Raw genomic sequence first — 13,097 nt, 5'->3', positions numbered from 1 at the left:
CGGTATTCACAAAGGGCATTTTCGAGTAGGAAATGCCATTTGTGAATACCGAAAGCCGTAAAGTTAAACTTTCGTCTAACTTTACCTTTGTGAGTCGGGCCCACAATGTATGTTTAGCTACCTTTAGACACAAACAGATTGCACCATCGCTGTCTGAGCAGGTCAGCGGGTGGGACATCTGCAAAATGACTTGGATAGAAATGAGAAATGAAAGCACATGAAAAAACATGAATCGATAGTAAAGCCCCTCACTGTGTACATGAATAAATGTTTTAACAAATCAAAAACACAACTTAGAAGAAAAAAGAAATGTCTTGTTGGCTAAATTGTTAAATGAGGCTGCCCTATGTCTCTTGCAGGAGACCAGCCGTGGAACTTTTTTCAAGCTGCTCATATTTTATACTAAATGAAGCCACTTCTTGAGAGAGATCAAGCTTGGCAGAAGCTTGGCGGTAGTCTGGAGATGCTCGGATTGCTCTAGACGTTAATAAGTGTATTTGTTTTTCTCTCAGGGATGAGTAAATGTTGGTGTTTGGTATTTCAAATCTATCTTATGACTCTCAAAACTGAGGACCATGTAACATTTACTACCCACTGGCATCTTTTCCCACACAGTCTTGACCTATTGCACAGTAGTGGTCAGTAAGTAATTCTGTAGGTCAGTAGAGGGCTCCAAAAGTCCTTTGGCCTGCTGGCTGCCAGATTCATGGTGTAGTATATTTCCAGCTGAGCACTGCAGTATACCATGTCTTTCAGCCAATTATTACCATGGGCACCCTGTCCTTGCCCCAGATGTAGACCACCTGATGTTTAGCAAACAAGAGGGTGTAGTAAATTACTTGTCTACTATTCTCCACAGTACTGCTCTATCAGAATGTTCCATGACATCATAGAATGCCTGAGTGCCTCTCTGTGTTAGAGTGTCAGTTAGTCAACTCAGGCTGAGCTGTTAGGAGCCTGCTCCTGGTGGGGCTGTCTTTGTACCATCCATCTTCTCCTACTATCCTGACCACCTATGCTGGAACCAAGCTACTAATAAAGAAGCAACCTACATGTACATATGGACTCTGTATCTTCCTTTACAAAAATGTTGGCGACGATCTTAAGAACTGACGCGTGAATTAAGGAGTAAAGACAACTAAGGAACTAAGGAACCAAAAGACAAAGATCCATGGACATTAAGGACTTTCAAAATGTCAATTGAAACTTAAAGGTAACGCCCTGGCCACCCCACCAGTGTCCTGTTCCATCTGGACAGCCTGCAGCCTGGGCGTTTAGTCTGCTGTCACCCATCTGTCTACTGTCACCTGGGAGTCTTCAACAGTGTTCTGTCTCTCCAGCTACACCCTGCTCACAAGCGCAATAAGGCTTGCCAAGTTTCCCTGTTTTGACACACCCCAAGACAGACGCTCTGTATCGGTCTGCCTGCGAAGCTGGGGCAGCCTGCAGCCTGGCCATTTGTCAATAGTGAGCCTGCTCTCACTCCACTGCCGTCAGGAAGACGTCTGAAGCAGTCTTTCCAGCAACGGACTTCCCTGAGGCCTGCGGGGTTTACCTTCTTTGCCTGGCCCTCAGTCTGAGTGGGAAGCGTGGCATGTTGAGGGAGTTCCTCCAACGCGTCGTGTCAACCCATTTGTGGTCGTGTGCAAATTGGCGCTTACTCATAACAAACTTAGAGCCTCGGAGAGGAACCAGAGGTGTGAGTCAATCTTGAATGTGTGGAGTCTCAACGCGCTGCCTCTACAACTTGGAGGAAAGTGTCTTGTTTTGTGAGGAGCATGACACATGCCCATGTTTGCGGGGGAAGAAACCGTGTGTTGTGCGGTGAGTGGAACAACTTTATTTTGCTCATTTAGTTGCTTGGAAGGGATCGTGTTACCATTTGACAGTTGAACCGCTACTGTTCAAATACGTTTTACCACGCGCATACATCAACGTGCGCAGACTTACCTTTGTGTCATGCCTCCAACTCCTATGACGTTCGCATCTTCTTCAAGCTGCTGACTGTGGTGTACGCTTTGGCGCACGCCCTTGCCGCTAGCCATCCTGCGCGGCGTCTAGAGGCGTGCCGCCATCTTGTGCTTGGCTTTAGCACATTATTTTGAAGGATTGTGTAGTTAAAGATAGCAGAGGGCCGCAAGACCGCGCCGTCCCTAAGAAGTCGGTAAGAGAGCGATTCTCCACGAAGGTCGTCTTCGCATGCACATCGAGAGGTACGGATGTGTGCGCCTTCCTCTGGGGGCAGAGCCAGGGAGCTCAGAAGATCTGAGGTGAGAAGCGATTTTCAAGCCAAGCGATGACTTCATATTCCCTGAGGTGCTCAGTTTTGCCTTCCTGGTCTTGCATGCTGCTGTTCACTATGCTCCTGACAAAGTCCACGAGGAGTTGCCTGTCTAAGCAGGAGCAAGAACAATTTTCCTGGAGCTGTGGTGGTTGTGCGGACAGCAGAACAGACAATGCATGGACCCGCAGCTCTTATAGTCTATCCTGGCAGGGGCAAGTACTGCGCTTCTGGTTTTGTGGGCACTGCGCAGACAACAGTATGAAATATGCATTGGCGTGTGGAGGTTTTAGTGGCACTCAGTTTCCCTTTTATGTTAGCGCAGCATGTACCCTTTTCTTTGGGGAAGTTGTGGGTGTGTTTACTTCTCTAATTTAGTTGTAATTTAAGTGTGTTGTGAGACAGTGAGCGTTCCGTTCAGCTCACAAGGGTAGTGTGCCATTAGACGGTGTGTGTCCTGATTTAGTCTCCGTACATGGAGTGTACCCATTTCTTTGGGGAGGTTGTGAGGATAGTCAATGCCTTTAATTTCTTAGTCTCCATACATAGAGTGTACCCATTTCTTTGGGGAGGTTGTGGGGGTAGTCAATGCCTCTAATTTAGTTTTCAGTGTTCCAGGGTGACTACCCTGCGGTGTACCCTATTTAAGGGGAGGTCGTAGTTTTTGTTTTCCAGGGTGAGTACCCTATAGTGTACCCTACTTAGGGGAGGTTGTGTTGTTTTCCACAGTTATTACTCTGTGGTGTACCCTTTTCTTTTTTTTAGGGGAGGTGATGTTGTTTTCCAGTGTGTCTACCCTTTGGTTTATCCTATCTAGGGGAGGTTCTATTCTCATGGGTTAGTACCCTGTGTTTTTGGTGGAGGTTGTTTGGCTAATTCCTAGCGTTACCATGGGTTTTCCTTTCTTGTTGACACTATGCTCCGGTCGAAGTCCACCTGAATGGAACTCGTGGCCAAGGGTTTCACGCTTGTACGACTTTGAGTGAGAAGCTTCTCTCCAGTGTTTACACCTCTTCCGTTACTCTTAACGGATTTTAAGTGTCCGCATGCCTTCTACCAGCGGAACTGGTGAATCTAACCCCTTTTGTACCTTTCTATTGGGGGATGTTGTTTTCTTCCAAGGGTCAGTGTCTGCACCCACCTTTGTTTAACAGGGTGTCTACCCTGTGGTGTACCCGCTTGTGGGGAGGTTGTGTGGGTGACCAGCCTTCTGTTGCTTTGGTTTTTTTTCCATCTAAGCCATGCTTCGTTTTTCCCTAAGGGAGGGGGATGGGGCGTGTAGTAATGTTATGTGCAATTTTAATGTTTTCTCCTATTTCTGCATCTTAACACATTTTTGTTCATGCCAGTGGAATTTCTGATACCTCATACAATACACCTGTGAATATGTGCATCTCATTGTTGTGCCTTCTTGCTAATGATATATTGAGGTATCTTGTTTGTTTTTTTATTTTTACTTCTGCTGTTGTTCCCTAAGGAAGGAGGATGTGTAGTAAATTACTTGTCTACTATTCTCCACAGTACTGCTCTATCAGAATGTTCCATGACATCATAGAATGCACGAGTGCCTCTCTGTGTTAGAGTGTCAGTTAGTCAACTCAGGCTGAGCTGTTAGGAGCCTGCTCCTGGTGGGGCTGTCTTTGTACCATCTATCTTCTCCTACTATCCTGACCACCTATGCTGGAACCAAGCTACTAATAAAGAAGTAACCTACATGTACATATGGACTCTGTATCTTCCTTTACAACAGAGGGCAACTGAGGTGAAGAGCTGAAATTCCTTCGGCACCTCTAGAGTGCACCCCAGTAGGGCCATCGTGGGCGAGGATCGCAATAACACACCGGTCTTGTCTGATCGAATGAACCCTTCAACCCATAATCTCCCAACACATACACAGCCCCAGGCCAAGTGCATGACGTCCGCTTCCAGGGTCCCTCAGCAACGGCAAGAGGAGTCTGGTTCCCTCTCACATCTTACCATTTCCAGGTGAGTGTAATATGGCTGATGTAGGAGCTTAAAATGGATGAGACATAGTCTGCTATTTGGAGACAACTCCCCTATATGTTCACAGCAATATTTCCATTATTTATCCATGAGATGCATTCCCAGTGTATACTGGTCTTGGGCTATGTCAGGGGAGCCTCCATTTAGACTGTATTATATAGGATCGTCACTATGTGTCTGTTAGTCGTAGTGGTGATAAGTACCACTAGCTCTTTACAAGTGGGAGGTTCTTGTGGAAAGTAGGGGTAACAGGCCCTAAACAAGGCTCGTAATCTGCAGTATACTAGTGTGTCCATTGCCAAACAGGATTCTCCCTCACTCCCACCTGGGATTTTCAGGAACTGACCATCCTGGAAGAGGACTCTGAGGGTTTGTACCCCCTAGACCTGCAGTTTGCGCAACACCAGTGGATCTTCTGTGAGCTTTATAAGTGGGTAGTGCAGTAGACATTGGCTTGGGAATATAGTATGGGGCGCATTATTCCCCTGGGTAGCTTGTTCCAGGCCTGCAGCACACAGTCCACTGTGTTAATCTCTGTACAGTGTATTCTGGGATGGTGCTCCACAAGTAAGTATAGTACATGTGGGTATTTTGTGTGATTAAACATACAGGAGGGGTACCAAGGAACTAGGTTCCCATGGTCCTGAAGAAGAGCCATAGGGGCATGGCTCGAAACATGTTGACCTATAGGATCGCAGGCACATTACCAACCTTGCCTTCTTAACTACAGCCTAATTTGTTCAATCATACCAACTAGAGACAGGAATATAATAGATATACCTACTAGCCAGGTATTTTTAAATTATACCATAACCCGACACCTTTCTCCACTAACTCTCCCTTTTCATATAAGCCCCTTTTCACATAAAGACCAACAAGTGCTCCTTTGTAGTTTGTAGTATGCTGCAAGCCCGATCCGCAGTGGATCGGGATGGACCAGATGATGAAGCATGCCACCAAGGGGTAACCCCATTGGGTTAGGGTTTTACAAGACAAATATTGTTTATTTTCTGACACACGAGAGTCGTTAAGTATATATTTACTGGGTTCTCTGTTTTTGATATAATACGTTTGACTAAGGAGGAGAAACACAGGACAATCCTCTTTCCCCCCATCTCTTTCTTTGAATGTGTCAATTGCGGTTGCCTATTTGGCCACTCTTGCCATGAGGGGGTTAAGGTTACTACCAATTGTTGTGAGGTTATGTTGTATACGTTGCAAGAGAGTTTTTATATCAGAATCGTTGGTGTCCCCTGAGGCAGCCAATGGGGCATCTATCAGATCTGTGAACGGAGCTCTCTTGGAGCGTGTGGCCTCAGGGATGACTCCTACATTGGAGTGGAGGAGCGTCAACTCACTTAAAATCCCCACAAAACTCCAGAGATCAAAAATAAAGTGGTAATTTACTACCCTTTTATTTTTCATCCCCTTTCCCAAACAGTGTGTCAGGACACGCTGCTGAGAGCTGTCTATGCACTGCTTAAAGTGCACATGTCTTTTGGCCGGCCGTCATGCGTTCAGCCAACCACACATGCGCACTTTAAACATCTCTAACCCAGCTGTCTTAAGACATCTAGGTTAGAGCAAGTGCAGGCCTCCAGAGCCCTGTGGAGTATGGAGTGACGATGCTCCCTCCAATCAGTGAGCTGCTCTCATGCTGCATAAGAGCATTGTCAGGATTGTTCAAGGGGGTTGCTGCATGCAGTTCCTGTGGAAAGAAGAGGACTGGAGCGCAGGACGTCACGTTTGGTAAGTTTTTTTTGTTTATTTGTTAATTTTATTTTGCGCAAGAGCGTAATCTCCCTCCCACCCCGTAGATGCCAGCTCCTACTGCCTGGACTTAAATACCAACTCGGTTTGTTTCTGGTAGCCTTTCTCCCTTCCAGCCTGGGTGCACTGGACAAAGAACACCTCAACACCACAAGTATCTGCACTCCCACTGGGGATAGTTTCACTTTCCTAGTCTCTCTCAATGACCAGTCGCAGCAAATGTGGGTGCACTGCAACTGCAATATTCACAGGGAGGACACATCTGCACCCTCACAACAGTCCTACAGCTACAACACTAAGCTAGAGTTCAATGTGCTCATATAATCCCCGTTGGAATTGTCCTCATGTATCACTGCCTGCACATGGGGTAATGATGGGGACAAAGATCTGCAGAATGTCCAACAGGCCGCCTCCACCACACCACCTGAGTCCGTTCAATCTTCCACCCTGGAGGGGGCGACGCATACAACCCCAGCCGCATGCAGTTTTCACTCTCGGGGACAAGTACCTCCAGTGTGGGTGTCCAATCCCCCAGCAAGGCAGCCCCTCATCTGCTCCTGCATGGTCTCAGGTTTCCCTGGCACCGTGCTGCAAACACTGATAGTGGGAGCTGGGCCGTCGCCCCACTCAATCGGTTGCGGCTCTGCAACATCAGCAAGGACAAAGCACCAGGGTCCGCATCTATATTGCCTGCTCTGCCACACCTGTAGAAGCGTTAAGGTTCAGTCAGCTGGTACCCTTGCCTCTGCAGGGAACAGTATCCAGCAGCAAGACCTAGGCTCAGCAGGGTCCGCTGACACCCCACTCAATTAGCTGGGGCTTCTGGCCTGGAGCTGCCATATTGGTGAGGCCTTACTGTTTAGGCTTGCATCCATGATGCTTGCTTTTTCACACCTATATCACCTACGAGGTTCTCACTTCCATTGCCCTGGGCTTTCACAGGGAACAGTGCCCGACAGCAAGACAGGAGCTCCACAGAATCCACTGTAGTCGGCCTGAGATGTAGCTCTGCTCAACACCTACCATCCTGCCAAGGCTGTTGGCTAGTCTTCGGTCACCTCAGACACTCTGCATCCTCCTGCTAGCCAGTCATCAAACACATCATGGGCCTCATGGGGCTGTAGCTGACTATCCCCCTTCGTAGGTTGGTTTTCAGGTATCCCCTTGTGGGCGAATGAGGTAGGATTGCACACCTGGCAAAAGGAGCCTCAGAGAAGTCCAGCCATCTTGGGTCCATCCACTCTGGCATGCCTCAAGTTACCACTCCTGCTCCTCCCACAGCACTTTAATGCCTACTGAGTGATCGAGTGCTTTACAAGTTGGAATGCCAAGACATGATCTACCTTGAAATGACATAACTTATTCTATATTATTTAAACAAATCTATATTGATTTATAACATTTGTTTAGTATATCGGGTAAAAGGTGCCACAAAATTTACATGGTACATTAAACAAAGTAGAAAAATAAGCACAGACATTATCAAGAATTCAAAAGGTCAAGCTTTACATCACAGACAAAGAGGTTGGAGGTAATGGGGAATTGGAAAATGTCATCTAAGTTGATTGGTTCGAGCTCCAGTGCATCATCATCCTGGTAGGAGTTACAATCCGTTTGACTGCAATTTTGGTTAAGCCCTAGTTCCTCTACACAAGATGTTGCGAGATTCTTCACTCACTGCCTGGCAACTGTGAAGTTTTCTATGGTTTTCCACTATTGCTCTAGTTCATCACACAACCTCCCGATCCCTCACATTTATTTTGTTTCTCCTTACTCTGACCCTCAGTTCCTTTCTCACGGCTTAGTCTGGCAGGCTGTTGTGGCTGAATGCTGTCTCCTGCTGCTCCCTCCGCAGAGACTGGTGCTCATTTCAATGTCTTTTGCTTGGGTTGTCCTGGTCTTCTGTAGTAATCATCAAAGCCTTTTTGTTGGAAGTACTGGTACAGGTTATTTCCCAGTACACGCTTACATTTTGGCAATTCATCAATCATGAAGGAGATTTCCAAGTACCCAGTATGCACTTACTTCAGAAATGCCATCTACCAATAGAGAGGCGTCTCCATATACCATTACCTCAACAGACACAGGAGGATACTGAAATCAAGTTCAAGTTGTATCTGAATGCCTCCTCAACCCATTGGACAATTTGAAGGTATAGCCGAAATGTATATTTAAATATATTTATAGCACCTGATAGAACATTGAGAGGTATAGTAAGAAGAAATAAATATTTATGGCAGGCAAGCAGAATGAAAAAGGGATACATTAGCTGGAAAAAACTGTAAACAGCATCTTCTCATTTAGCAAGATCTCAATTTCTAACACCAGAAAGATTTTGTTCCATTTTGTCACTGAAAAAACGTATTGTTGGGTACACAAAGCCTGGCACACCCGTGAAATCACTGCCCGCACAGCAATGAAGGCTAATCTGTATAACTGACCTTCTCGCAGTAAATAAGAGTGTACACTACTGTGCCCCAAAGATTGTGGCCTGATTTAGTAGATTGTAGATCAAACCAATATGTATTTTACCACTTCAGCATAACATCAGCATATCTCAGTCATTCTGTACCCATCGCTTCTGTTGAAGGTCACAGAGCATCAGCTGAGCACAGCAAGCAATCAATGTCGCTTTTGATTGTATACTGCTTTGTGCGTACAATTACATAGACTCTCTAATCTCCTCTTCTAAGCAAATATATCCTTACATGTTCTACACTTAAACCGCCACGTGAAATCTAATTCAGACAGATAAAAAAATTATTTCACAATTAACAACTGACCCGTGAGACATGCACTGTGTAAACGGTGGTGGAGACTTAGAAATACAATAGTAAAGGGTGTTGTGGGAGATACGTGTAGTAGAATTGTTGTCAACTTAGCAACATAGTGCTGGATTCAACAATTGCTTCAGTTGGGTGATCATGGGCAAATTCCTTTACTTGCTTTTTTGCTTCTGAACCTTATGTCAGAAGTGGATGTGTTTAGAAATCGGCTCAATACAGATTTTCTCTTGAAGTTCTATATAATACTTAGGGCATTATGTGTAACATATCAGTGGGGTAAATGTTTGTAGCAACATTGGTTCCAATATACAACATGTAATTTAATAGTTTGGTTGTCTAACAATGGTCAAGTTAAAATTGACATAATTTCTCCAGGGCATAAACTAGGTGTATCCAATGTGTTCCTGGTTGAAAGAATATTTTTGGGCTTTTACATGCCAGCCCACTTGCAAGCATAAAAATGCACCAGGCATAAGAAATAGCAAGTCTGATATGTGCATTATAATGAGGAAGCCTATGCTGTGAAAAAGCAATGTCAATGTTGAAACGTTTTCGACATGATACATAGTCCGGGCTTACTTAAGTTACAACTTGAGCACAACTTAAGTTGTATGTTTGGGTGATGTGCATAACTGAGAGGAGAAAGATGTCAAGGTTACAATATACCACAACCCTGTTTGTGGTAAAGTAATTAAAATAACTCACAATTTTCTGATAATGCTTTGTTTGCTATTCCACTACTTGATTGAAAAAGACCAAAGGGTAACATGTAGGTCTGTGCATATTATGAAATAATCAATATGCCCATGGTCAATTTACCACCCCATTCAGTGATCATATTAATGTGAAACTTTTGGTCTGTGTCAAATACCACCATGGAAGTGGCACGAGGATCCTGTCGAGACAAACTGGGGGAGATACATGAACGGCATTGTATCTCTAGGGAAATTATTTATCACATTATGAAAATAATTATTAGCCAAGTAAATAAAAACAAGTTCAGGTGTGTTACCAGAGCAAAACATAGTTTTAAGACTAGATTGCATTCTGTCATCCAAGAGGCAAAATATTCTGTTCCTAGCAAATTCAGCAAAACCAATACATTTGCATAGTATTGTAACATCTGTTATTTATAGCACATAGAAACAGCAGAAGTGGCGTATTTAGTTCTACATAATAAAACAAATCATTATTATTATTTTATTATAATACATAGAATCCTATATTTCATTCATAAAACTTGTCCCTAATGTTCTTATTCCAGTTTAGTTGCAACATCATTGGCCCCAAGTAAAAGAAGAAAATGACATAGCTTTTACCACAGTTGAATTGTAAAGTTATCCTGCTGCCACAGTCAGTAGGCAGTGTGGAAGGCAGGTCATGGAGCAGAAATACAACTGCTACTTCGATTCTTAGTTTTCAAACCCCTCCGACAAGTAAATCTAGACACTCTTTTTCTTTTCCACGATATTTATTGTCAGATAATCAGTATATTGCACACATGGAAGGACTTCTGGTAGAATTTCTTCAAAACTATGTTAATTCCAATAATTTTCATACTCTCTGGGACTCAATGAAAGCTTACATTAGAGGCATCACTCAGCAGTTTATTTGGCGAGAGAACAAAGCCAGAGAGGGTGCAACTAAGGCCGCCTGCGCGGCACTGGTTAATCTCGAAAGATCTCATGCCACTGCTGTTAAAAATAATGAATTGAGGCAAAACCAGACTTACTTTGATCTGATTTCTGCTTGAGCTCTAGCTGGTTGGTCTCTAAAGTAGAAGGTTGCTGCGAATTATAATAAACTCCGGTCTTCGCAGTCCAAATATGGCGAACAGGTGGGGAGGATACTGGCATTTCAACTGGCAGCCAAAAAAGCCAACAACTCAATTAAGGCAATTAGGGGAACAGATAACACGCTTCATACAGAGACTGGTATGATTCTTAATCAGTTCATAACATACTATGAAACATTATATGCTGAATCAGATCTGATAAATCCTGAGGAACTTTCTAAGTATTTAGGAAGAGCAGCTCTCCCCTCCTTGCAGGAGGAGGCTGCTTTGCAGCTGACTTCTGAAGTCTCTTAGAAAGAACTATTTATGGCTCTGTCTGCACTGCCACCAGGTAAGGCTGCTGGAGATGACTCGATTTCCGTGGAATTTTATAAATGGTTTAAGAATATCTTGATACCTGTGCTTTCGAAGGTTATACAAGAGATTGGCACTTTCGGGACCACTCCCTCCACCTGGGATATCTCAAACATCATCTTTTTCTTAAAAAAGAGTAAGCCTCCCGATGAATGTCGCTCGTATTGGCCTATTTCCCTTATTAATGCGGATGCCAAGCTCTACGCCAAAGTCCTGGCTAACCGTCTGGCCCCTCTGATGCCGGGCCTCGTCTCGGGACAGCAACACGGCTTCATAGTGGGTCGAGGAACCACAGTACATACCAACACTGCGATTATGGCCTTTGATTGATTATGCTAACCACACAGGGAGCAACTTAGGCATGATACTTTTAGATGCAGAAGAGGCCTTTGACTGTGTTGCTTGGGGTTGTCTATGGCCTACTCTCATGGCTTTTGGAATTTTGGGCCGATTTCTCACATGGATCCGAGCATTATACTGTACACCACAGGCTAAATTGAGCTATTTTGGTATTCAAACTATGCCTTTTAGTATACATAGAGGGACATGGCAGAGGTGCCCCCTGTCCCCACTTCTGTTTGCGCTTTACGTTGAGCTCCTAATACGGACATTGATGATTAACAATAGAATTACACCTTTACGCTCTGGTACATGGGCGCTTAAGGTCACAGCTTACGCAGACGACATTACGATTTTCACAGTTGATCCACCTGCTTCTTTAGAAATAGTTAAGAAAGAGGCACAAGCTTCTGGGTCACTCTCTGGTTAAAAACTAAACACTAGTAAGACACAAGTGATTATTAACTTTAAACCTGCTAGACCTATAGCAGGTGTATGTCATGTAGCAGCTTATCTCGGCGTGCGTATCACTTTGGAACTATGAAACATACTTAACTTGAATTATGAATCTTTGTTACATGAAGTCACCAAAAAGCTAAGGCGATGGCATAATCTCCCCATCAGCATTATTGGCAGATGTAACATAATAAAGATGTCTATACTACCTAAACCTTTAAACTTATTCTGCGCTATCCCTCTTAGAGTTCCTAATCTTTTTTTCTTAAAACTTGACAGTATTATAAGCAGCTTCATCTGGGGCTATAAGCAAGCTCGCCGAGCGCTTAAACTTATAAAATATCCTTACATACAAGAGGGTCTTCAATTACCTGATTTCAAGCTCTTATTCTGGGCCTCTTTCTCGGACCGTCTCCATAGCCTTCTCTCAAACAAAGACCAAGATTTTTACCATCAGCTTTAACTGGGCCATGACAGTGGTAGATTTCTATATCGTACTCTAGATCCGAACTGTTACAAGCGAGTCTGCTTCAAGACCATTAGAGACACTGTTACTGTTTGGCGGGACATTCTTTCTGCCTACTCGCTCCCAACTTTTCACGATAGGTTCCCTCTTTGGGATAAGCCACTCTTGCCCGAGATCTTCAAGGATAGAGTGGCAAAAAGCTGGGCTATGTACGGGGTGGAGAGACTTGGTCACTTCTACGACATTAACAGTTTCAAGACCTTTCAAAGTCTCCAGAACACATTCTCTTACCTCAACAATTTTACTACAAGTATCTGCAGATCAGAGAGTTTTTCTTGAGATCGCAAAGGCTTGTATCCATTTCTGCATATGAGATTCTGACACTTATCCATGAAACACCCCGTAAACAATCAATACGTATTGCTTACCAACATTTTACACAGCTTAGAACAGACCATGTGTCCAGGTCACGTTGAAGTGGAGCCGCACATTGGGGACAGACATCCCTGCCGTATTAATTAACGACACATTCACAACACTAAAAGAAGCTGTAGTGACAGTCAATCTAATGCTTCAACATTTTAGGACACTGTGTATGCTATATTATACCCCTAAGAAGATTGCAAGCTGGATGGGAAAAAGAGGCGACCAAGCCCCCGATGACAAAGCAAAATGTCCCAAGTGAGGAGTCACAGTGGTCGACATAGTGCACATGTTTGCTATATGCCCGCCGATCTGGGCTTTCTGGGAGGACGTTAGCCACGCTTGTAGAGACAGATTGGGTCTAGAACTAAGTTTTACGATACAGGAGATAATGATGGGTTTTAAGTTCGACTCTAGGCCGGC

Source organism: Triturus cristatus, chromosome 8, assembly GCF_964204655.1.
Source record: "Triturus cristatus chromosome 8, aTriCri1.1, whole genome shotgun sequence".
Taxonomy (NCBI): domain Eukaryota; kingdom Metazoa; phylum Chordata; class Amphibia; order Caudata; family Salamandridae; genus Triturus; species Triturus cristatus.
The sequence above is the reverse complement of the archived record's forward strand: the minus strand, read 5'-3'. Positions refer to the sequence as shown.